The 22,004-nt window shown below is 42.1% G+C and overlaps 1 protein-coding gene across 4 annotated transcripts in view; it reads right to left on the bottom strand.

Annotated features, from left to right (window-relative positions):
• The window catches only part of LRRC4C (leucine rich repeat containing 4C), an 862,516-nt gene that overhangs the window by 331,763 nt on the left and 508,749 nt on the right, over positions 1-22,004 (bottom strand). For 2 of the 4 annotated variants that reach the window (XM_060261964.1, XM_060261967.1), the window contains exon 1: positions 17,140-17,467. The exons of the other annotated variants lie outside the window; for them this stretch is intronic. The gene's annotated coding sequence lies outside the window, so the exon portion shown is untranslated. Of the gene's footprint in view, positions 1-17,139; positions 17,468-22,004 lie in introns of those variants that run through there. 4 annotated transcript variants of the gene reach the window in all.

Here is a 22,004-nt window from a genome sequence, read left to right as displayed (position 1 = left end):
GCTGCTGGGGGCTGGGTGGCTCGCCCACCGGGGCTGGGAAGGGTTTTGGATTTCCCTTCGCCTCCCCGGTTAGTTCAGGTTGCCCCAGGCTGTTTGTTCAATAAAAGTTGCCCTGTTTTACATCCATATACCGTGTTGTCTCGTTCTTCCGACTGGGGGGGCAATCCGGTCCTTTCCCGCCCGCGCCGGCTTCAGCTGGCATTAGGGCGGGGGCCGAGTTTGCCACCCCGGATGGAGCGAGGCAAACGGCCCCCTTCATCCGGGGAAGCTGGTGGGGCGTGGTTGGCAGGGCTTTTTAGCCCTGACACGCCCCCGGCCACGCACTCCGCTGGCCGTTTTCGGCCCACCCTCCCTCCCTGCAACAGTACAGGTTTTTTTCCGGTCGCCGGGTTTTTCGGGGCCAGGTAGGAATTTTTTCATCCCATCTGATTGGCCTTAGCTGGGATGTTTTTCGCCTACCTTGTACTGTTGCTTTTAGGTTTGGGCTTAATTTGGTAACTTTACGGGCGGGACTTTAAGGCAGATTTGTTTTGGTGACCACCCATGGTTTTCCCCTTAAGGGAAGTAGCGGGTGATGGATGGCAGCTGGGTTTAAACGGCCCTCTGCTGTCTTTCTCGCTACAGGGTCACCTCGTTCGGGAGCCGTCCCTGGCGGTGCGGCGGAGCCGGACTGAGGTCACACCCGACCTTGCCGGCCTGGTAGCAGCCAGTTTGCCCGGCTGCTGCTGGGGGCTGGGTGGCTCGCCCACCGGGGCTGGGAAGGGTTTTGGATTTCCCTTCGCCTCCCCGGTTAGTTCAGGTTGCCCCAGGCTGTTTGTTCAATAAAAGTTGCCCTGTTTTACATCCATATACCGTGTTGTCTCGTTCTTCCGACTGGGGGGGCAATATAATATGCCCTTTACTGATACCGATGCCAGTTAATTTTCTTTATACTTCAAAACCAGAATGATTCTTCCTGGGTCAGTTGTTGTTTATCTTGCTTAATTATATTTTTGTTTATCTGAGAGAGAGGCTGAGACCTCTGACCTCTCTCATCATTCATTAGGAGCAGTCCCTTACTGCAGAAAATCACAACAGAAAGATTTATGACTGGTTTCATAGTGCATCTCTCCCTTCCCCATTTCATCACCATCCCCATTCTTTCTCTATTTTTTTTCTTATAAAAATATAATACAAGCAAGATGATAGATCCAGGTGGGTGGCCATGTTGGTCTGAAGCAACAGAATAAAGTAAGAATCCAGTAGCACCTTTAAGACTAACAAAGTTTTATTCAAGCTATAACTTTAGTGTGCACACTAAAGCTTATAGCTTGTCAGAAGAGTTCTTGGCCACAAAAAAAGTTAATGTAGACCAACATACAATGTGCTTTATCCACCTTTCAGCAGAGGGACTATGGTGACAAAAAACAACAACAACCTGCACATATTCAAAAGGACTCTGAACTTATGCAGAGTGCTTTCTGCTAACAATGAGCAACTCTAGTCAGCACAGGAGTACAGGGGTGCCTAGAGTTTGCTTGCATGACAGAAGATGAGGCGCTATATTTCTAACAGAGAGAGAGACTTAATTTGAGCCCAGTCCTTGGGTTTGTCTTTCGCATCAGAGTCCTTAATGAAAACGGTTGTGCTTCTGTTTTTTTTGGTTTTTTTAGTGAAGTCTAGTCTGCAAACTAGATGGATGTGTGACTGCTTTTTATCTATAAAATAAGCATGGCTACATAAAGGGTTAGAGGACTGCATTGCCAGTGTGACAAAATTCCAGTCATCTGTCACCTGCTTTTTGTGCAGTGGTCTTTAAGCAAAACTAACTTAGGGTATTCACTGAATATCCTCTTATAAGCAGTGGCTGAAAGAATTATGGTTCTTTCTTAACAATTCTCCATCTGGACTGGCTACCCCTTGAAACTTTTATTTCCATGTCCTTCCATTGCCGTGTTTGGAGGACCATCCTGCCCACTAGGCAAATTCGGCATTTGCCTAGGATGCCAGGAGGAGGAGTGCTGAATTAGGCTCCCCCCCCCCCCCCAGCACCCAAGACAAATGCCTAATTGCCACGGTGGTCACTCGCAGCGGCAATTAGGCGAGGGGGGCAGTGGCAGGCAGGCCACCTCCCCCCCTCTGCCAGCCTTGTGCTTACCTGCTTTGGCAGGCATCAATAGAGCACTCTCTCTCAACAGAGAGCAGAACAAGGCTTCACTCCCCTCTCTCTTCCTGTTCCAGAAGGGAGGGGTGAGCAAAGCCTCTTCCTGCTCTCTATTAAGAAAGCAGTCTATTGCAATGCCTGCCAAAGCAGGTTAGGACGAGACTAGTGTTACTCCTATGAGCACATGGGGGGGGGGGCAGCAGACATGCCACCTTCTGCCCCCCTCCCCCCCCCCCCGTGCTCAGAGAAGCAATGCTAGTCTCATCCTTACCTGCTTTAGCAGTCGTCGCAATAGACTGCTCTCTTAATAGAGAGCAGAAAGAGGCTTTGCTCACCCCTCCCTTCTGGAACAGGAAGAAAGGGGGAGCGAAGCCTCGTTCTGCTCTCTGTTAAAAGAGAGTGCTCTACTGATGCCTGCCAAAGCAGGTAAGCACAAGGTTGGCATGGATCCTCTGAGCATGCCAGGGAGAGGCAGAGTGAAGCGTGCCACTGTGTTCTGCCACCACAGAGAAGAAGGGAAGGAGGCGGCCGAGGATTGCCGGGGGGGGGGGCGTGAGGGCAGTAAGTTGGCCTGGGGTGCCATGCACCCTAGGGCCGGCCCTGCATGTGTGCCAGCTAACAGTGCAATCCCAAACTCAGTTTTGTTATTGTTCAGTCGCACAGTCAAGTCCAACTCTTTGCGACCCCATGGACAAAGTCATGCCAGACCCTCCTGTCTTCCACCATCCTCCAAAGTCTGCTCAAATTTGTGTTAGTTACATCAGTAATGCTGTCCTCAAACTCAGTTACAGCTTTGTAAATCCTTTGCATACAAAGGGTATAAGTTTGTAACTGTGTTTAGGATCGCACTATAAAGCAACTACAATCAAAAAGTGACTCTAAAGTTGTCAGGAACTTCATCAGACTCAGCTAATTTCCTGCTGGAGTTGAATCCCATCAGCTTTTTCACTCAATCTTGTTTAATTTGCTTTCTTACTACAGACTCCATGTTGCATGGCTTTTCTCTCATGATCCCCAGAATAGCCTTTTGAGTGGTCAAGGGAGACCCCTCCCTCCATATGCTACCAGGATGACTCCAATCCAATAAATGATATTCTTCAATGGATGGTACACATGGTTTAAGACTACAAAATCTTTCCTTTCCTATACTAAATTCCTTGCTGTCATGAGCTCTTCTGGGCTCCTTGAAGGAGAATAGCAGGATATGATTATTTAAATAAAATCAATTTTAGAATATAAGCAGATAGGTTAAAATAAATGCATTTTTGCATTATATAACAATTTCTATTCAAAACTCAAGTATAATCACCAATCTCCCCCCACCCAGTCAGAATAAAGAGATAGACACAAGTGTTGGGTTAACTAACAGGCCAATTTATTTAACTGTTAACATTCATTCAAATGGTAAGGGCCAACTTAACCTGTGGTATGACCAAGGTCAGGGGTATCCAAAATCCAAAAGGCAGGAATTAATTGGTGTGGCTCGCACTTGGCTGGTACAGCACAGGGAATTATCCTGAAAAACCATCCCCAGAGCCATACAACTCAAGGAGACAATCAGTCCAAGGTGCTCCCTAAAGGCAGTCTGCTTTCCTCACCCAGAGCCATACAACCCAAGGACTGTACTCACCAGACACCTGTCCCCAAATGCAGGTTTTTTTTCAGCTGAAGCTCCCCAATGGACACTACCCCCTCTTTCCATGGAGGCAAAGGCAATTCCCCAGCCATACGGCCACAGGGGCCATTGGCCAGGGAGCTGAATTTTTTCTGTTGTGACTGGCCACTGTGCTTCTCATGGTTATACTGGGTTGTCACATCCTGTTCTTGAATTTCAACACATTTTGCAAGGTAGCCAGTTTTCATCCTGCCATACTCACACTAGACAGTCTTAGATAAACCACCCAAAATAATTGACTGTTACTGTAATATAGTGTTGGGCTAGGAAGTAGAATGCCTGGAGCAAATCCCTACTTGGATTTGGTTTACTTTAGTGACCTGGAGCCAGTTGCTCATGTATACTATCTCATTCACAAGCTAACTTACCTCACAAGGTTGTTGTGAGAATAAGTGAGGTGAGAATTTGTATGCTACTATGAACTCTTTGGAGACAGTGTGAGATAAAAATCCCATCTTGGACTCCTCACAGAAGGAAATGCAACCCTCTCCAATTTTAGCACCACTGGGCACCTTACAGTTCTTAGCCTTTGACCTGTGAACTGCTAGGCTCCACCCCTTATCCATGAGTTACTGTGGAGGACTTTTCCAGGGCCATTTTTTATTCCTAATCCACCTCAGTAGATGGACCACTTTCCTGATCCAGCAGGCTGTTTTATGTTCTAGGGATGAACATATGAAGCTGCCTTCTACTGAATCAGACCCTCGGTCCATCAAAATCAGAATCGTCTACTCAGACTGGCAGTGGCACTCCAGGGTCTCAAGCTGAAGTTTTCCATGTCTATTTTGCCTGGACCCTTTTTAGTTGGAGATGCCAGGGATTGAACCTGGGATCTTCTGCTTACCAAGCAGATGCTTTACCACTAAGCCACTGACCCTCCCCATGCAATACAATGGCCTGAGAACAGCTTGTTCTATTTCTGTATGACGCTGAACTGCTGCAATTTCTTCATGTAGTCAAGCCTCTGCATCCCTCCCCCCATCAGCAATGCAAAATAAGGAGAAGCAGCCCTGAAACAGGCAAAGACTGTTGTAGCTCATGCATCAGGCAAAGGCAAATAGAGATGTCAACAAGGAATATCTGATATTGAACAAGTACTGGGTGCACCTGCATTTAAGATGCTAAGGGAAAGGTTTAAAGAGAAAGGTCAGAGATACCAAGACATTATCAGCCCTAAAAAGGAGATGGGGCAGGCAAGACAGACCGGAAGAGAGTTCAACAGAACTCTCCTGCTTGAACAGCCTGTGCATACAGCTAGGTCTGGTCAACCTTTGAGTGCATGTGGAGTGCAAATGAGGTTAGCTTAGATGATTTCCATAAAGCTGTATACTGTTTAAAGGATCCCTGACTAGAACTTGTCATCCATTCCCTGATGAACATGGACCCACAGGGCCTCAGCTCTGGTCTAGTGTCTGATCAACTCTGGATCAAAAAAAAAGGGGGACACAAGTATTGCCTTACTCCATTGGCATCACAGTTGTTTCATAATCATATTCATTCCTAGGTCTTATCTGTAGTATCAAGAAAGAGCAAGGGCATCCTCTGCATCCTTTCTCCTCAAAACAAAGGAGTAATGCTAGAGTTGCAAACCTCCAGGTGGTGGCTCCTGGGATTACAACTGATCTCCAGGCAACAGTGATCGGTTCATCTGGAGAAAATGGCCACTTCGGAAGGTGGACTGTATGACATTATACCCCACCGAAGTCCCTCCTCTCTCCGAGCCCCACCCTCCTTAGTCTCTACCCCACCCCCAAAACTCAATGATGTCTGAACCCAGATCTGGCAACCTGAAGTCATCTTCGGGCTCAATTGATATGTGAATGACATACCACAAATTTATCAACACAGCTGGAGTTTTCATACTACTTGACGACTATTCAGACATATTTTAGTGGATGTAATTCATACATTTTGCTGTGAATCATGCATTCCTCCTCCTTCACTGCCATCTGAACTGTCTAGCACTCCAGTTAAGACCCTCTTCATAAGCCCTGTTTCTTTGCACCCTGCCTTATGCTCATCTGGCACCTAGCCTACCCTCTCTTAGGAGCCACATGAAATATTTCTTTATACCTAGTATTTTCATCTATGTGATGATCATTTAGAGTCATTCTTGGAATGCTTCTCACTTGAAAACCACCCTGCCCAATATTTTATTTATTTTTTAAAATGCTCTGGCTAGTTATTAATACTTGGTTTTTGTTAGGCTTCCCAAATCCCCCGCTTTGCCTGGTGACCCCCGATTTGAAGCCTTCTTCTCCCGCTAGCCAAAACTCTGGAAAGCGGGGGGGGGGGAATGGCGGCCCTTCCCACCCAGCCCCGATCGCAGCAGCCTTTCTTCAGTTTTCCCAGGCTGCTTCCGGTCCCAATCAGCTGGCTGGCGGGAGAGGGGGGGAGAGAGGGAGCCCCGCCTGCAAAGGACCATGTGCCTTTGCACCTCCAGAGGCTTGGCTTGAAAGGCTTCCATTTAGGATGGTGTATCTGTGTGTGTTTCTGTGAAGAAGCTGGCAGAAAATGGTGAGTTGAGAGGCTGATCCGCTGCTTCAGACTGGCCAGAAAGAGGGGGGGGAGAGAGGGGAACGTCTTCATTATTTCCTATGTGATCGATTCTCATAGGGTATAATGGGGAATTGTTCTGGAGGTTTCGGGGGCTCTGGGGGAGCTGTTTTTTGAGGTAGAGGCACCAAATTTTCAATATAGTATCTAGTGCCTCTTCCCAAAGTGCCCCCCAAGTTTCAAAACGATTGGACCAGGGGGTCCAATTCTATGAGCCCCAAAAGAAGGTGCCCCTATTCTTCATTATTTCCTATGGAAGGAAGACATTTAAAAAGGTGTGCTGTCCCTTTAAATGTGATGGCCAGAACTCTCTTGGAGTTCAATTATGCTTGTCACACCCTTGTTCCTGGCTCCTCCCCCAGTGTCTCCTGGCTCCACCCCCAAAGTCTCCTGGCTCCACCCCCAAAGTCCCCAGATATTTCTTGAATTGGACTTGGCAACCCTAGTTTTTGTTCATTCTTAATAATTTTTATGCTTTGATGTTTTTATCATGCTTAATTCTATTACTCTCTAGGCATAAGAAATTTTATCACAGGAGAAGAAGACCCCTATACCAGATCAAACCATGCCAAGGCAGTACAGCCCTACAGTGTCTCACCAAAAGGCGAGGAAAATAAAATAATACTCACATGGTTACATTCATAGAAATAGTAAAAAAAAAAAAGGGGGGGGGAGAAAACATGGAAGGTAGAAGACTAAGAGAAAACCGTGTTTGAAGAATTAAGTTATATCACTAATTACTATTCTTCAGAAATACCATAGGCTTTATGACATAATTATTACTCACAGTCATGAAGTAAAACTGTAAATAGTTACTTCTTTGCGAGCAATGGCTCAGTGAGTTGTACAGACGTTCATACAGACATGTAAATACAAGATCCACTGACACGAGAATAATAATTTGCACACAATTAATTACAATGGTGCCAGAGATTCTTATCCAGAAAATGCAAAATGTAACACGTTTCCAGTAAAAATACACATTTCGATGGCAAGTCTCTTTGTCCGACAAAAGCTAATTTTTCTGGAACCACAGCTCAATTCAATTCATTATGTTTGTATATCATTTCTCACAAGGCAAAAGTTCTCTTTACGTGGCTGGCTAACCGCAGTCTGGTAAAGATTAAACATGGAACCAGTGCTCTGGTAATTTTCAACACCACTAATTAGTCAGTTAGTCAGAACAGCGGTTCTCTGTCAGAGAACCCCTGCCCCCACCTGGGGATTGGCACCCCTATTCCAGCTTGCTGATAGTGAGAACAAGCCTGACTGAATTTTAGGCTCCTGAATTTTCTTTTCACCTCATACACCAAGCCAAGAGCAGAGATCTGCTGCTTTAGAAAGCCTTTGCTCAAACCACAGTTAGGTCTGATGTATGCATTTGAAACTTTTAACAAATTGAGTTTTGTTTCTGCTCATAAACCTAGATTCTACAACAGGATTAAAGCATGATTTAACATCTTTGCATCTGTTCGGCCAGGAACAAATATAAGATGATTATATTGGATTTATTCCCCACCCTTCACTCTGAATCTCAGAGTGGCTTACAATTTCCTTCACCTTCCTCTCCCTCAACAAACAGCCTGTGAGGTAGGTGGGGCTGAGAGAGCTCACACAGAAGCTGCCCTTTCAAGGACAGCTCTGCAAGAGTTACACCATTCCAGCAGCTACAAGTGGAGGAGTGGGGAATCAAACCCGGTTGTCCCAGATAAGAGTCTGTGCATTTAACCACTACACCAAACATCAACACTAATTAATGGAGGAATATGTTATTACCTACAACAGAAAATAAGGTACAGATACAAAATCCTGTCTCTCTTAATGCCCATTGTGTAGGCAAATTATTTCTCTGTTCTATAGAGTAGTATAGAAAACTCCCCTCTCTTATTTCATTTGGCTTGCAGTTCTTAAACTGGAAAGGGTGTGACAATTGACATAATTGTGTAGGTTTTTAAAATCTGGTTTTACACTTTTATCAGTGCAAACCTATCAATACTTACCTGTGAGCAAGCCCCATGGAAGAAACCTGAGTAGGATTCTGAGTAGAACTACTTAGGATTACTCTCTAAGTAACTTATGTGGCATTAGCCTCCTCTGTCAAAGAACAGGATGAATTAAAATTCAGATTATATTTAAAAACCCACACATTTATAACAATTAGAAGTCTCTTCAGCTATCAACCTAGCAACTGTGATCAGCTAAAACAATCCATCCATTCTTATCTTTCAACAGACGCAGTCTGAACTGATACTACGTTGCTGTGCTGTCAGCTCTTCCTTTTACATGCAGTGTCTGCCTATGGAGACACACAGTGTCGTTATAAGTAGCATAACCTATTTAAGCTATTAATTTCATTAAACTTAGAAGGGTAAAACTTCGCTTAGGATTGTGATGTGTGTTAAGTGAAGTCCACCTCTCAATGCAAATCTCCTAAAAATAAATTACAGTTTACTGATTTCATATACTATGGGAAAACATATACCAGATTTCCACAAGTAATTTTGTATTACTTTAAACACAAAACAAAAATGTCTTTCCTTCAAGAAAATGAGACCCTTCCAAAAAGAAGAACAGGTGACCAGGAAATTTAGGCAAATAGTTCAATTAAATGAAATACACAGCTTGATTATCTCCATATTTACTGTAGTTTCAATGGCGTGTTATCAAATAAGTATTTTTAAGGCCACAATGCAATCATATGCGTGTGTTTAGAAAAAGGTTCCACTTTCTTCAGTGGGACTTACTTTCAGAAAATGTAGACTAGGATTCTAGCCTTAAAATAAAACAAAACATTTAGTTAATTTAAGGCCAACAATATATTGTTCATTACAGAACAGTCAGCGTTCAAAAAAAAAAGACGAAGATTACAGATTAGGAATTTTTGAGACCCAACTGCTGGAACAAAAGACCTATGGTAAAAAGTCCAGGAATGTAATATATTTTCTTGTTCATTTAAAACTATGTAGAACAACATTCCTGCCTACTTAGGTCTTCTTATTCCCATCCTCGCTATTTTTCATCTTCCCTACAGTTCATAACAATGGTTTATTGCAAAGCTAATTAAATTATTCTTTCAGTAACATAAAGTGCTTTTCATTTCAGCCAGGATTTCCAAAATAACACAGGATTTTTGCACATCTGATTGCTATATAGTTGCTGCAGTCTCCTGATAACTAAAAAAAAAACCCTTATCCATATATATTAATATAATGCAATTTTACAAGGACAGAATCAAACCTTCAGGGGAGGGTGGTCTATAAATTTAATAAATAATAATATTGTAAATAATCTGCTTGACTTCTTGATATTCAGGCTAAATTGCCAAGTTGCAACCTAATATTTCTCTAGACAGACAGTTCAAAACTAATGACCCCTGCACTTGACATGAAACCACTCAGTGTTATAAGCATCCTGGCTGTCCATTCAGGAGCAAATGCATGTGTTTAATAGTACACTTATACACACAGAGAGAGGGAGACAGACAGACAGACCTACAGAGAGAGAGAGAGAGAGAGAGAGACCCCTTCCTAACAGGTCTCTTCTCCCTAAACCACAAATCTTACCTCTCCAAGTGAAAGGAAAGACCTAGTGTTGGTGATGGCTCTTTAAACATAGATTAGTCCCAACAGGGGTACTGTCTTTTCTATAAATTACTTCTACCAATCCTTCTCTTTGTGACTCCCTGCCAGGATTGATAGGAATGGTAGGAAGTTGAATGAGAACACCAAGAAAACTATAATTCCCATCAGCTTAGCAATCAAGTACATTCAGTGCATGTATAGCAGTGACTAGGTGCCAACAGAATGTATGATGATAAATACCACCAGTTCTGCAGATCCATACAATTTAAATACTATTCATTTTACCTAAATAACTCATCAATGCAAGTATATGGAGTGCTCAGCATAGTGAGAAAACCGGCATTGTGCGCAAGGTTTGCTTGATCTTTGAACATATTATTTGCAAGGACTGCAACATTACTGCTGAAAGAGAGGAAAGTGGCTAGATTTTGAGAACATATGGTACCAAAGCCATACAGTAGGTGGAAACATTCAAGAGGCCTAGCTGACATGGTCAGGATGTGGGTATGCACTCTTTGTACAATCCACATGTATGACAAAACACTGGTGAGGATATGCCTTCTGTACAACTATTCATTTTGGAAAAAGTCATTAGTTACAAAGCTCCTTCTTTTGCACAGCTATTAATGGGACAAGAATTATGTGCACCCTTATCTGGTTACTTTAATCTGGGCTGAAGGGGGCTGTACAATCAGCATTTGGCACATGAGATCTTGGTTGAGACACCAGAAAATCATGGAAAAATCAGCCAAATACCACACTGTATACTACACACATATTTAAGTATAATCAGTGATCAAAATATTCTGGCATTTCTGTTGTCTTACTACATATATCCCCCCCATCTTCTTCAGCCACTTCCTGCATTTGATATAAAGTAGACTCTTATTTTATTTATTTATTTATTGTTTAGGATTCTAGGCCACCCTTCCCTGCATTCAGGACTCAGGGTGGCTTACAACAAGATAGAACACTAAAACAACATACAGTCTAAAACAATATTAAATAACATTAAAAGCAGATTCTAATTAAAATAATTCAGATGGCAAATAAACAAAATGTCACTACTCTTGTTTACAAAAGCTCAGGATACAATAAATTAATTAATATTTCTAGATGGGAAACATTCCTTACACATAAAGGTAAAGGTAGTCCCCTGTGCAAGCACCAGTCATTTCTGACTCTGGGGAGACATTGTATCACAACATTTTCACTGCAGACTTTTAACGGGGTGATTTGTCATTGTCTTCCCCAGTCATCTACGTCCCCCACCCCCCCCAGCAAGCTGGGTACTCATTTTGCTGACCTCAGAAGGATGGAAGGCTGAGTTAACTTTGAGCAGGCTACCTGAGCCCAGCTTCTTCCAGGATCAAACTCAGGTCATGAGCAGAAAGCTCGGACTGCAGTACTGCAGCTTTACCACTCTGCACCATGGGGCTCCTGTTCTTACACATATATACCACAAAAAACACCAGAGGAAACATAATTGAGTCCTTTCTCTATGACAGGATGATGGGGAAGAAATGAGGAACAAATCCATGAAAAATGTGACACTGTTTGAATACTATGTTGTGTTACTTCAGTGCACAGGAAACCATTAGGGTTGCCAAGTCTGTGTTGGAAAATACCCGGAGACTTTGGGAGTGGATCCAGGAGAGAGTGGAGCTTGGGGAGATGAGGGTGCTCAGCATGGTGCAATGCCATACAGTCCACCCTTCAAAGCAGTCATTTTCTCCAGGGAAGGTGATCTCTGCCCGCTGGAGATCAGTTGTAAAAACAGGAGATCCCCAGACCTCACCTGAAAGCTGGCAAACATAGAAACCATTCAAACACCCCAGCAAAAAGGGCCATATGATGGTCTGGTTGGGGGGGGGGTCGGGTTAAGTAGGTTGATATTTAGTAAAATAAAAACTGAAGAAACCCACTTAGCTTGTTCATATGAAGTAGGAGCATTCAGTGATACTGGTGATATAAGGAAAAAATAACCATGCAATATCTTAAGACCAACCAAAATAACACTGATATACAATGTGCTAATAACCATCTGTTGAGCAGACTGCATTCAGGTCAATGACATTTTAACATTTTCCTGTATGGCATATGCAAACCAAACTGATGCTCCTGGACCACCTGATGTCAGCTTCCCAAGAGTCACTCCAGACATGACAAGGGAATTAATGATTCACTGCCTCTCAACCAGAGGTGATGACCCTCTTGATTGCATAACACACATAAAGTGTTTCCTGTGTACAGGATCAAAACTGCATCTTGACATGTGTGAGTGTAAAGGGGAGTGAGAGAGGCTGCATCATCTTTGCCTAAACTATATGCTTCTTTCAGTAATCTGTTCAATGTAACAGCTAAGGTAATGAACAAAGCCAACACAAATAGCAATTAATTAATTACTTAAAATCTCCTGTATACTGGGTACCAGTTCTAAAGAAGCTATTTTCAAAAAGGTATTTCTGGAATCTTGGGATGTCCCTGAACAATCTAAATGCATTTAGCGGTCTTGAGAAAATTCTGTCCATCTTGACCTGAAGAAGTGAAACTGATATTAAATTCCCTAGGACTTTTTGTTAAAATATTCCTTGATACTTTCAAATGAAGCTATTGTGCAAGGCTGCATGAATCTTACCAAAAGATCCCTTAGTTCAACAGCTATGTCCAAGGCTTGGAATCTCTGCAGTTTCCCATAACAAAGGAACATCAATCATTTACTGTCTTTTCTAGACAAATTTATGAATTTGTGGTTGGCAGATTAAATCCAGAGCAAGTGGTGTGTGTGAAAAGCGTACCAATTTTACTTATACTTTTTTGTAAACTTTGTCTACCACAATGCAGCAAATAAAAACTGAACTTTGCCTGGGTACTCAGACTTGCCTTCTCATGTGCTAAAAGAACAACAGTGTTTTCTTTGGCTTGTAAAATTATGTTAATGATTTTTCAAGTGTTGATGAATTTGAAAGCATAAAATGGATTTTGGTCTGCCCAGAAGTTACAGGGACAAAGATTCTACACTAGCAGGTTTGATGTTACTTCTAATTGTTAATGACAGCAACACTTCATTTGCCTGGAGCTATCCAATTAACATAGCACCACTACACAAAATATTGTAATATATTCAATGTCCCAACAAGAGGAAAGAATCTCATATTTCACTTCTGTTTAGACACTCCCAATCAAGAATTCAGAAAATTAGACTGGTAAGAGAGTACATACATCCAGAAAGCAAAAAATAGATATTTTTTCCCTGCCTATTTGGAGAGATTTATGTGGAAATATTTGTTGTTATGGAACAGATTAAAAAGAGAAGGAAAAGGGGAGAAAGAAAATAAACTAATCCAGAGAAGCAAAAGCCATGCAACTTGTATCTTGAACTATCACTATGGCAACATTTAAACAATGCACATAAAACACTGCATGAATTTGTTCTTGCTTCCTTGGATACCAAATGCAAACTACCACCACCCCACTTTGTGGTGTGTGCGTTAGTGCACACATGCACCTGACTTTTGCTCTTTATTTCCATTTCAGAAAGATAACATACATAGATTTGTCACATAATGCTCTACTATATCATACTCAAACTCACAACCAACATTTTCAGAAAGAGGAACAAATGTATTGATGATTTTCTAATATATTGAATCTTTCCACTGTTTGGTTGAGGGGAGAGGAAGATTCAATTGCCATGCAATATTAGTCAATGTATATGCTGTAACTTGTTTTCCAGAGAAGTTGTTTCTCTTTTGTGAGGTTAGATCAATCAAATCTGGGTACCACATCTCTCAACCTCTTAATGGGCTGTCCACACTGAAGGGTCTATTGCTGTAAGAAATGGTTTGCAAGATCAAGTTGCCCATGTTTTCTTTATAGCTGTGTTTTTTCTATAAATTAATTGAGTTGATCACTTTCCATCTGTCCTTTTTGGAAAGGTGTCCACTATAATTACTGCAAAATATATTTCATTACAGGCAGTTCTTACACATGCCATAGAAGTCACTTTAACCAAAGTTGCAGACATTTTTTTAAAAGCCATAGAGAGAATCTTATACAGCTCTTCCTCAGACTTCCTCATTCTACCTGGACATGTCCAGAATTGTTTATCTCTAATTATGTCTGTTTAATAATTTTCATAATCTTTTCCCCATATTTTGAAGATGACCAGAACTGGGCAGAGGTTTTGGGCTTTTTCGAATATGTAAACCCAGTTTTCATACTTCCAGTTATGGACTTAAGAATCATCTCTGAAACTATTGATTTCATTAATATATACAAATATTTATCTAAAATATATATTTTAAAAAGCTATGTATTAGATATACACAGAATGGAACAATAAAATGTATAAACTATTTACAGGAGGGAATAGTGTACTATTCCAATGTAATAGTTTTCCTTGTTTTTATTAATAGAAGCAAGAAAAAGGCTAAGCTGTCCAACTGGAAAGAACTACATACATTGTATGGGGGTAAAATATTGCCTCCTAGCTTTCCACATGAAATATCCATCATTGACAACCAGGCTACTAAAAATCGTTTTTATTTTTCTATTATATAATCCTGGATCCTTTGAAAACCAAACCAAGTGAAACAAGCTTTTCACAGCCGGTACTTGTTTCTTTTTCACTGGCAATTCATGAATTTTTATGCACAAAATTGTTCCCTGTTCACACACTCTAAACTGTCACTTTCCTTGCTGCCTGATGTAATTACAGAATTGCTTACCCTTTTATCCTGAAAAAAAATAGGAAGGCATCTTGGCTAATTATCAGATGCTGATGAATGTTGCATTTATGTTCCAACACAAGCAATGGAAAACAGTCAGTTACATAAAATTTCCACAAGTGCTCCACATTCCAAATAAGGGGCAAAAAAGCCAGGGGAATTCTTGAGCATTATTTTTGGGTGCTGTTGTCATTCCCCTTCAGTTTATGACTTCAACAACACAAGAACACACACCTGAATGTAGAAGTCCCTCCCATTTCCAGATAGAGAATACTGAACAACTCCAGCTGGATCCACATGTTTTTAGCTCTTGCACTAAGCATATCTGGAAGTTCAGTTGTTCTGAAAAGTGTATGGTCAACATTACAACTCCTCCCCCTCCATTGTTTTTCCAGGTTATAAGAAGATCTTTGTGGGGGGTTTTAATGGCATAGTAGTTCACAAGCATTCTTTTTAGTTTTCCTGGCCAAGCATCAAGCAGTGATGTCATTATCCTTACAGGAAAAATAACAGGCTGGTTTTACTTAACGTACTCCAGTTTATGGGATTGCACCTGAGTGATCCTATATAAAAGGGCTGATACTTTTTTTATCCATGTCCTGTCTTTGCTTAGCATCAGCACAACACCATTCATGATCTAGCCCATAATTGGGCAGAGAATTACGATAAGGATATACCAAGGCACATGGATGAAAGAGGTAATGAAAATCATTAGGATTATTTTTCACCCATCAACAAACTTTATGACCCATTCATTGTCCCATTATGTGTGCAGATATATGTTAATATATTTAATTAAAGGATTATGAACTGTGAAGAGTGGGTCAGGGACGATTTTATTGTGCATTTTATTGTAAATGTTGCAGTGACTTGTTCTTTTTTTTAAAAAAATGTTCCTGATAAATCTTTGGTCATCAAAGAAGGTAATCAATACTTAAAGATCACTTATTAAAAGTGTTAAGATTCCTTTGGAAAACAGAGTATTCAATTTCTGTTACTTTTATTTTTCTGGCAGGCAATAAAAAGACATATTCAACATATGATATGATATTGTATAGGAGGGAGCAGGGAGAAATCAAATACTTTTAGAAAAACTATCCAACTGCTAAAAGGGAGACAATAATAGTCATTGAAAGGCAATCCTATACCTTGCACACACATGGTGCAGATTCCAGTTTACCCAATGGCATATCTTTCTCCATTTTGATTTGCTGCCCACACTTTGAAGATTTTCAGGGTTAATGGAGGCAATATGGTAACAGAGGCACAGGTTTAAAATGGGAAAACATCTAGTTACTGAGTGCAGACAGAAAACTATCCTTGTCTATCAAAGAGGAACAACACAGCCAGAAAGACCCTTTGCTTCACCAAGAAGTCCAATCACACCACCTAACATCTTTTGAACAATTTCTCTTTGTACCTTTGTAGAAATGAAGTCATGTAACCTTTCTGGGAACAGAGAGTTTGACTGAACAGAGAATACAACTGTGAACCTTTTGAGTAGCCTGAAGTAATTCAGCCCTGCTTGCCCTCAATTTCTCCATCTGTAAAATGGTCATGCTAATGGCCCGCCTCACTGAACTGCTGTGAATGCAAATACGCCAATGACTCTTGCACATTAAGGTTGCAGTCCTTGGCACGCTTACTTGGAAGCAAGTTCCACTAAGCACTACCAGGCTTAATTCTGAGTAAACTGAGGACCAGCCTGTTACCTGCTTGTGGAATCTTGCCCTTCTTGCTTACTTTTCTTCTACTTTAGATCAGAAACTATCTATAAACACTGTATACTTACAGTAACAATGACATCTCTGCTGATGTCAAGTTAATCTTTATCCCCCTTACCATCACTGCCAAAGGCATGCCCTAGGGGAGCTGTAAGGGTTACCCACCAAAACTAAGGGAGCTAGGGAGGGTCACCTGGTGGTAAGCTTCTTTTTAGGATATCCCCAATGTGCCTTCATTAAGCCACATTGCTGCTCTCTGACTCCCAAAGCCATCCCCCCACCTGCTTGCCTAGTTATCATATTCCCAGCTCATACACCACGTTGACCCGCGTGATCTGCTCCAGGGATGACATTTAAAGTGGACCCTTTTGATTTTCATTTTTTTTTAAACTAAGCCCTCAAGTCTCTATGCCTCAAACTCCTTAATGATGGATCTGGCAGCCCTTGGCCGGTTCAAGCAACGCACCGTCACACACTGCGGGGGCTTTTTGAAGGCAGCATCCTTTGCTTGAGAACGAGCAGAAAGAACGGCTTTACCAGCCCGGCATCATCTATCCGCACCATTTTAGCAAACCTTTGTGGGGGTTAAGCCCGCCCTTTACGCATTAAGCGAGGACGCGGTTTGATGGTGTCCCCCCCATCCCCCCCTCAAAAAAAAGAATCGCTGTTCAAACTCCACGCGTGTTTCAAGGCACGCTCAAGGCAGAAGTAAAGCGAAAATGGCACTCACTGTATTTTGAAATCGCTCCGAAGAAGAATATCCAGAATGAAATCCCGAAAGGGAGGAGGGAAAGAAGGAGACTATCACGAAGGCCAAACTACATCATTTTGCAACAAATCCAAATCCACGGGAGAAAAAAAGGAAAAAAAGTTAAATATCCATCTGCAATTTTCCATCTAGTTCAGTCCAGACGAGCTGCAATCCAATCCACACCAATCCTGCTGGTTCTCTTCCCCCCTCCCCCCGCGTTTTACATGGTACTTCTCTGCGCTTCCGATTCCTCCGTTGTTTTAAAGAATGTGGCTCTTGCAAATGTCCCTGGACGGCTCAACTTCTTATCACTAGGGGAGAGTTTGCTGGGGGGTGGGGGGAGAAACACATTAATTCAGCGAAGGACGGTGGTGCAAGAAGCGAGTCTTTCTCCTTGGGAGAAACTTTTCATTCCAGCGTGGATCGTCTTGCGCGATGTTGGGTTCACTGACCCCCCCGCTGCCAATTCCTAACCACCTTTGAATCCCTCCCGGAAGGAAAGAAGCGTTTTGCTCTTCTCTTTTCCCCCACAACCGCCACCACCAGCAGTCCGTCTGACTGAAGCGATGCTGTTTTATTTAATGCGATTTTGTTATGTCTGCTAAGATCCAGGTCTCCTCCTCGCCAGGCGGTTCTCTCCTCGCCCCTTCTTCCTTGCTGCACTATCAGTTATCCAATCCATGTGCTTCCACGTTGGATCGGGGGTTCCCATGGTCTCTACCACCTTATCTCCTTCCCTCCTCCCTCCAGCAAGGTGTTGCCCTTTTACATTGGGGATTATTCTCTCTCCAAAGCACCAACTTTAGGGCCCCCCTCTTTCCGATGCAAGGACCTGATTAGATTTCCAATCACAACCCAGTGCGCAATCGGATTTTTGATTTCAGCCAGGAGCCAGCAAGCCAAAGCATCGCCGTCTTCATCGCTCCCAACTCCACGTTATATCCTTTCGCCTTCCCTCCAACTCCTCTGCATTTTTCAGAGCCTCGCATCAAACGCACAGAGATGGTGATGATGGTGGGGCCGGCGAACTGGGGGGAGGAGGGGGAAATCAAGATTCCCACCAGCTGTCAAGAACCAATCCATCATTTTTTTAAACACTTGGAGTGGGTGGCTTTCAAACCCCTCTTCATTCGCTCCAGAATTTGCTCTCTCTCCCTTTCAAAATCCTCCCGAGGCTCAAAACCCTCCGATGGGGCGCATCATTTTCCCCGGTGAGGCGTGCTTGCCGGTCCTGTTCGCGATGAATTTCACCATCCCGGAGCTTTCCCTCCTTTTCCTTTCAGCTGCCTCTCCATCTTTGCAGGATGCGTTCAGCGGCGCCGACATGGACAAACTTGTTCTTTGGAACAGGAGGCGGAGGTGGGGGAAGTACCCTCCAAAAGTAGGGAGGGACGGGTGGCGATGACGGAAGAGGGAAGAGCTATTCTGTGCCTTTCTTCCCCCCTATTGCTTTGGCAGCAGCGCCAGACGCCTTTGCCAGTTTCGCATGGTCGTTTTCAGATCTACAAGTTGGACCCCCCTCCCCCCCACAGAACATTGCCTCGGCTCCCAGAGTCTTCCTCCACATGTCAGTTCCCCTCCCCTTCTGGCTGGCACAACCCTAGCAGATCGGCAGCAGCGGCATCTTTCAGCCAATTTATCCCCGAAATGCACAGCCCTTCGCCCAGCGGCAACCTTTTCTCCCTGCCTTCAGCTTGAACTCTCGCTTGCGGGGTGTGTATGTGGAGGGGAATAAATAAATATGCAATCCGCCGCTTTGCCGGGCATTCGTTTTCTCTAGGCAATACCTTGCGATTTGCAAAAGGGGCCAGGGCTAATTTCCCTGCCTACACTCCTTCCTTTACTCGCTCTCTTTTTCATCCCATTTTCCCCCCTTTCTCTCCTGCTTGTGATCAGTAAAATACAATTACCCAATTACCTCCCATCATCTTAGCACTGATTGGTCAATTGTATTAACACTTCATGTCAAGGCAAAAAAGATCTTCTCCGGTAGGACACTGCTGCCATCCCGCGGACAGTTGGGGAAACAGTGGTTAACGTTCAGAAACTTCCCGAAGTGGGGAAGGGAGTAATCGAAAATCAAGGGCTCATCTTGAGAAAAGGAATGTCAAACTCATTTTCTTAAAAGCCTGCCTGCAGTGCTCGCAGGTGCATGCTTAGCCACAGAAGGTGAGAGAAAATTAGCCAAGTAAGAAAGGGAGCACTGGTATGTTGGCAACACTCAAAGGATTTATTCACATGCACAGGTGACATGTTTACAGCTCAATCTTGCTCTGTTTTCTCTGTAGTAAGTCTCACTCTGTTCTGCGGACTCAGTGCCAAGAAAGTGTTTGTAAAGCTCTAGCAAGTTGTGGTATACTCGTTTAAGAGTAATACCTCCCTTTCCCCTCGATTATGACACAAACAGCATTTAGGCTGTAATCCTAAAGGGACTTTTGTGGGAGTAAGCTTTATTGAATAAAATGGAACTTACATCTGAATAGACTTGCTTAGGATCGCTCCTTTGGTATCCCAGAATTTCTTCCAAGTGCCTTACTTGGGTAGGTCTGTCAGAGGTTCAGTCAGGTAAGTTCAGTGGCAGAGATTTGCCCAGAAATGTGGGATTGTGTGTGTGAGCTGTTACAAAGTATATCCAGTATGTTCCAAAAGTAAGACAGGAGGAGGGAATTGAGCTTGCTTCAAGCTGAAACTTAATGAAAAGGAGACTTAGAAGCTAGAACATTGTCCCACTGCTGCGTAAACTGTTCATCATAGCAGGTAGTTCCACTGCAATATCTTTCTAAACTTTATTTTTAAGCATGTATCATTCAAAATATGGAAACAATAGGGCAGGTAACTCAGTTTGATCTTCATATGCTTCATGTTTTCAGGGCAGACAGAGACTGTGCAATGAGTTGACTCACGGATATGAAAATCTTGAGACTCAAAATCTTCTCTTGAAAGCTGTGTATGATTCATTTCTCCCCTGTATGCTTTTCTCTCAACATTAGACAGCCAAATTCCCTGCCTTACCATCTTTGTTTAGCCCCTGGGTTTATGAAAATGAAAATTACATTGTGTGTCATAAATTATTTTTGTTCAACATCTCCCTGTGTGCATTAATACTTCTGCAGTCCAATCTTATACATATTTACCCAGAAGTAAGCCAGTAGTTCAGTGGAGCTTACTCTCAAGGAAGGGAAAATTAGGCTGCATGCCTTTATTCATTCTTAACAGTGTTCTACCTGCCTATGCTATTTCAGAAATCTTTTGATCATCCTACAGCTTCACTGGAAAATTAAGAAGCCTGGCATTCTTTTACAGTCAGGGGTAGCAAATGATAGCTGGAAGCTTAGATCTATCCTCTACCAGCTATCTTGCCCTAAACTCAGCCCCCAATTTCAAGATCAGTACCCCTTATTATTTACTGCTTTCTTTTGGTTACATCTCAGGCTTACTTTACTCATGCAGAAGAACCAGGAAGAATAGTTGTACTATTTCAAAACACACATGGAGGAGTTATATTACTGAACAGATATGGTTCCTATGTACAAAATTCTCTACAAGTAACAAACTAGCATTGCATTTGAAATGTTTCTGCATGTTACAGAACATTTCTTCTTCTTGTGCACGGGTAGCATTTAAAAATCGGTGTATCTTCAGAGGTCACAAGTGATATGTTATTGAATGGACCACTTCCACTTTTGACGAACTTTGTTCTGTTGCTTCAGGCCAACAGTGCTACCCACCTGAATATACTGATATGGTTCAGCATACCAAAGTAGGAGGTACATAAAAAGAAGGCTGTGATCACGATGTGGACTAATTAAATGCAGAATCCTTTCTCTTTCTTGGTTCATGTGGGAATAAATTAGTGAAAAGAACTAATGATTCTGGTTCTTCTATATATCAAACCTGTAAAACAGTAATGCCAGTCTGGACTTTAAGTCATTCTCCCAAAATAGGGTTGTCTTTACTTGAAAACTATATATTTAGATTATTTCATAGAAAGGTTAAACTATTTTGGAGTTATTTTGATTCCTTTCCTTACAAGATGAGTACTGCTGTGCTGTGTTTCACTTCTCCCTTCCAGTATAACCAGGAAAATGACTAAAATATATCATACAATGATAAGGTCCACAGTTTGCCAAATCTCTTAGTTCTTCAATATATCTTTCCCTCTTTTGTGCACATGCACATTGATAAAACCCTGAAAAAATCTTGATTACTATATGATTATTTCAATATATTGTTTGGCCTATGGGGAGAATTGGATAGAACTGGTTATGTTTGGGCTGGATACGAAAAGGACATAATCATCAAATACCTTAAAAGACAAAAAATGACTCTCTTCTGCAACAAAGGAAAGGACTATATCTAATGGGTTAGAGTTATAGGATGGTGAGAAAATACTGGTTGAAATTCTATACTTGGCTAGATACTCAAGACTCTTAAGATTCTTTGGTGTGAGCTTATATCTCCTTTCTCCTGTATTTTTCACTATAAGATTGCCTTTGTTGGAACTGTCAACTTGAATAGGTACTTTAACAAGAAGACTTACAATATAAAGGTATCAAAATGTTGATGTTCTAAAGCTAAGAGATAATAATATATGACAACTAATGTATTCTAAGGAAGTATATTAGATGCGGACTTGTATTCTATGAAAGTATACTACATGCAGATTAAGACAGATTTGTAACTATAATTTCTTGCTCCCCTTTACCCCTAATTTCTAGAAAATGAATAAAACTTTTAAAAAGTGAGTTATAGGATAGTGGGTGTCAATTGAACATTAGGAGACGCTTCCTAACACTAAGAGAAGCCTGACAAAGGAATCAGTTAAAAACAGAAAACAGAATGAA

Source organism: Heteronotia binoei, chromosome 21 (assembly GCF_032191835.1).
Source record: "Heteronotia binoei isolate CCM8104 ecotype False Entrance Well chromosome 21, APGP_CSIRO_Hbin_v1, whole genome shotgun sequence".
Taxonomy (NCBI): domain Eukaryota; kingdom Metazoa; phylum Chordata; class Lepidosauria; order Squamata; family Gekkonidae; genus Heteronotia; species Heteronotia binoei.
This window is presented reverse-complemented; position numbering and strand designations above follow the sequence as displayed.